Source organism: Drosophila nasuta, chromosome 3 (assembly GCF_023558535.2).
Source record: "Drosophila nasuta strain 15112-1781.00 chromosome 3, ASM2355853v1, whole genome shotgun sequence".
Lineage (NCBI taxonomy): Eukaryota > Metazoa > Arthropoda > Insecta > Diptera > Drosophilidae > Drosophila > Drosophila nasuta.
In genome coordinates, this window is record NC_083457.1 from 8,673,426 (window position 1) to 8,678,326 (window position 4,901).

Sequence of the window (4,901 nt, forward strand, 5' to 3'; positions counted from 1 at the left end):
CTAAAATAATATTACTTGCTTAGTATTTTCAGCAATAAAATGCATTTCTGTTTCATTTGAAATTATATAAATTTATTTTGCGTGATTTTAAGATTTTTCTCAAATTCTAAATATGAAAGTATTATTTCTAATATTCATTATACACTATGCTAGCAGTAACCATATTTGAATATCATGTAATTTTCAAATCACCATTAATAATTTCATTAAAACAACCTGCAGTTTTCATACTATGGCCTTACACATTTTTTACATAGTTGCCAAACTTCAGGGAAATCTCAAGATCTTTTTTTATTAAATCAATGAAAATAGAAGAATTCTCAGTTGACTTTCAATCTGCATCTTCAATTAAATTCAGAACTAAAATTTGAATATAAATAAATGATTAACATATTGAATAACTATAATTCTGTAAATTCCGTCATCATCCTTGCTCATTAACTTACGCAACTTTTTGGCCCACCCTTGCTTTAGTCACTGACTGAACAGAGCTGAGCTGAGCTGAGAGCTGACGCTGTTCATCTTTTATAATGTTGGTAATTTGAACATTTCAAATCAAATCTAAACGTCAGTTGGTTACCAGCTGCGGTTCACTTGGCTCGAGGACGTGAACGGCGTACACAGGAATGAGCAGGAATCCTCATGAACTATGGCACGGGATGGGGAGGAGGGAGGAGGAAGGAGAATGAATGGAGTTGGCGCCAAATGGAAATTGTCAACGGGCATTGAAATGAAAGTGCAGATTGGAAAATGGCAGCAGTGGCATAGAGTAGAACCCACAGGCAGTTTTGATGAGAAGCAGCTACCACAATCCCTCCACCTCCTCCTCCTCCTCTGCCTCATCCTCCTCCTCTCTTCCTCACTCTACTGGCAGATCCTTTCACTGTTGGCTTGCATAATAAATCGACTTGTAAATGCAATAAATTTTCAATTGGTGCCACAAAAGGCGCGCATTGAATTTAAAACGCTTAAAGCTTGCAACATAATGAAGAGCAGCCACCAGGCAGCAGTCAGACAACAAGTCAGACACTCGACGCTCTCTGCTAGGCGGTGAAGAAGGACTGGGGGGAAGGTAACAGACTGCTTCAGTCCTAGTTTTTGGGGGCAAGGAACGCCAAAAATGTGCAAAGGCAAGGCCAGAAGCGTGGGAGGAGCTGGATGAAAGTGCCAGGCGAAAACAAGAAAACAAATCACGTTTTAATTTTGTTTAACTAAATACGAAAATCGCACAGAGGCTCACAGGAGAGACGAGGAGAGGGGAGGGGCAGCTGACAACCAGCCATGGAAGCTTCGCCTGATGACGTGCAACTCTCGTCGCCATTTTGTGCGCTGTCATGCCGCACACAATTAAAGCGCCCCATCTTCAGTAGGAGCCCTCTTTCCTCCCCCTTCCCTTCTCTTCACCCCCCCTTACAGTGGGTTGTGGTGTAGCATGAGGCAAGCACTGAGCTTCTGAGCTGGCGCACACGTCTATCTCAACCGTCTAGTTGTAGGGAAATTAAATTAAAATTCACTTGTACGCAAAAGTCGAGACAGCCCAACGAAGAGGTAGAGGCAGGGGGGAGATGGGGAAGGGAAAAGCGGTGGCAGCAGTCAGTAAGTCAGCGTGCGATTGGAAAACAGCGCAGATTTTTCGCTTTTCCTCTGCTTTTCGAATTTTTATTTCATTTTTCTTTTTGCTCCTCTTTTTTGGTTCAATGTGGAGCAACAAATTAAATCGTTGCACTGCCTTCATCGTCTTAGCAAGGGGAAAACTATGCTAATGATATACGAAATTGAAATTTTCTTAGAATATGCTAAAATTTTCGGTTAGCAATTTTTCTTGACTCCATAAGTTGTTGCTCAATGCGCCATGGCAGCAGTCTTAAGGCAATTTATAGAGCTAAATTTAAGTTAAAAAGTGTGAAAGCACAGAAGTCAATTATATAAAAGGAACTATGCACGAAATATTGAAACTTCTAATTAACTATACTTACTATTTTAATAGTATCCAAAATTAAGAAATGGAACGAATATGATTAATCTCAAACAAATCATTTAGTTATTTAAAGATCAGACTGTTCTAAGCTAATTATGCAAATTAAAGTATTTTTGGTTTTTTCCACGTAAGTTAAAAAAAGGCAAAAAATTTAAAAAGTTATTACTAGAAAACAAAAACTAGTAATTCGTAGCTACACAACGAAAGTTCTCGATCGGAAAAAATTTCTTATTTGCTTTCAATTTCATTTATTACTTAAATAATCGAATCCACTAAAAATCGATTATATTGCATAACGAAGAAATCCGACTAATTTTACTTTTAAATTAAGAAGATTTATCACAAAGGAAAAACGTAATAAACGATTCAAAACATTTGTAAGTGGTAGAAAGCAGAAATACTTATTAAGATTGTTATCAAGGAAATACAAGAAATTTGAAGATATAAATCTTAAGTTTCCCAATTGCAAAACAATCTTGTTTGCTTTCAAATGCAATCATTACTCAAGCAAACGAATCCATTGCAAATAGCTGATTATTTAAGCATACTTTCAAGATCAGAATCCCTCATAAACTCTCGTTTCGACTAAAGACAATAAAGTGTTCGACTTCATCATCGATTGCATAATTTCAACTGATGGGAGCCAGACCATTTATTAACTCTTAAGACGAAGTGCAGCTCGACGCAGCTATTTTTAGTGCTTTAGACCAAAGGAAACTGCTGCAGAAGGTCATGATAAATGACACCAAAAGTATCAAAATACACAAAACTATCTGGAGTATGCCAAGGCACAGAGAGAAAAAGAGTGAGAGAGAGAGAGAAACTGAACTGCAAGCTGAGACGCAAATGTCCTTAGACGGAACAGAGCACTTAGGAGAAGGAGGAGCGCCAAGGATATGACAGCTGCTGTTAAGTACCCATTGGCAGGGGCGTTAGATTTAGTGCCTCACTATCGGCAAAGTATGCAGATATATATGTATATATATGTAGATATGAATATACTACTGATGAGCTCTCTTTCTCTGTGTGTGTGTGCACCACAAAGTTGCTGGCAGTTTTATGACTGCACTACAAGAAAAACCTTTTTCCAACTGCAACGAGAGAATGCATAAAAAAGAAAATGCTGCTTCAACTAGACAAGAGAAGACAAGACAGACACATGGCCTTCACCTTGGCCCCCAAAACGCCTGTCAGCATCTTATTGAGCGTACATAAGCACATTAGCTGCGGTTTTATGTGCGGCGCATCCAATGGATACATGGAACAACAAGAACATCTCGTAGATACATCGTTGCATCGCATCGTTGTTTTCGGCATCCCTTTGGTCTGCAACCAAGAACCGAAACTGAAACTGAAACTAATTTCCCAACAAAAAAAAAAAGAGAATAAAAACGGAAAAGGATAATTGCCGAAAAGAGTATAACATATGGCAGACAGTTTTCAGTTAGGCGGGCGTGTTCTCAAACTCTGAACTCTAAACTCTGAATTCAAACCCAAGCCATATGGCTGGCAACAGCAGGCAAAGAGTTTTCTTGTTTTTTTCGAAAGTCATTCCCGATTCGAGAAGTCGGACTTCGATCGTCAGACAGCCGGCGCACGGATTTGTCATGATCTCGTTTATTTTGTGCTGCATGTGATAAATAGATTTTCCAAGGAGGAGGAGACGCCGATGTTTTTTATGGTCTCCGTCTTGCGGGCATCAAATTATAGATCTGGTAACTTGTTAAGACGATACATGGGTTTTGCCTTTTGCTCAGTCATTTCCGATCGCAATCGCCGCGATCTTGTAAGCGTCATCGCATTTACATTTTCCGATAAGCTAAGCAGCTTGTTGTTTGGAAAATTGAAATTATAGATAGGCTACCAAATCATCGAGAAGGTGTGAAGATCTTTTCCTCTGTTGTTGGTGTTTGATTATAGCCCAGATTGAACAAGCGTTGGCTTTTATTTGGCTATAAAATGCAGTTGGAAATATTCGAAATATGTTTTTTATATACTCAGATTATGTAAGAATCCAAAATGAGAGAGAAAAACTTCTTTACGAAGACAGACTCTACCTGACAGTCGTTGACAGCAACAATTGTTTCAATTGAACTAAAGCCGATTAAAGCGAAAAACGAGGCTCGCTCGTTTAGTGCAGCTGCCACATGTTGCAGGACTGCAAAAGGATCTAATAGGATTTACGACCCTTCGCAGAAGACAACAGCAGCAACAGAAACAGCAACAGCAACAGCACTTGAGACATGCCCAATCTGTTGTGACAACAAGAAATTTGAAACCCAAAGATCCAAATTACAAAGTCGGTTAAGAAGTTAACGTGAAAATGTAAAAAGTTTCCATGTACTACCAATTTGCTACCACTTCCGTTCGAGTGCAGTTTCCAGGTAAGAGGTAAATTGATATTGCAAGAAATTTCACACCAGCTGAACTCAATGGATTTAAGAAGAAAATGAGAATCTAATCTTTAATTATTGAAGTGAAATTTGCACGATGAGAAGATCCCAATAAGTGTTTATCTAAGATTAGATTATTTTATTTAAATATGTATTTTCTAATATAGATATGCTGTTATTAGAAGTTGTATTATTGTATTATTTAAATTTGAGATGGTAACTATTTTATAGAAAAAGAACTTTTACAAGTGAATGAGCATTAATTTGCGAAAAGAGGGCACAAGTTTATATATATTTTGCTACTTAAATGGATAAATTTAAAGCAAGGAAATGTGAGGAACATAATAAACAATGTTTTAACGGAATTCATATTTTCAAATTCCTCAACCTTCTTAGAAGACTTTCATTTCCGATAATTCTAAATTAAAGATTACCCTATAATATAACTATTTCTTTTAATGTTCATCAAAATTGCTTGATAAATATGTAGCACATATTTTAAAGTAATTTATAGACACCACAATGATGTG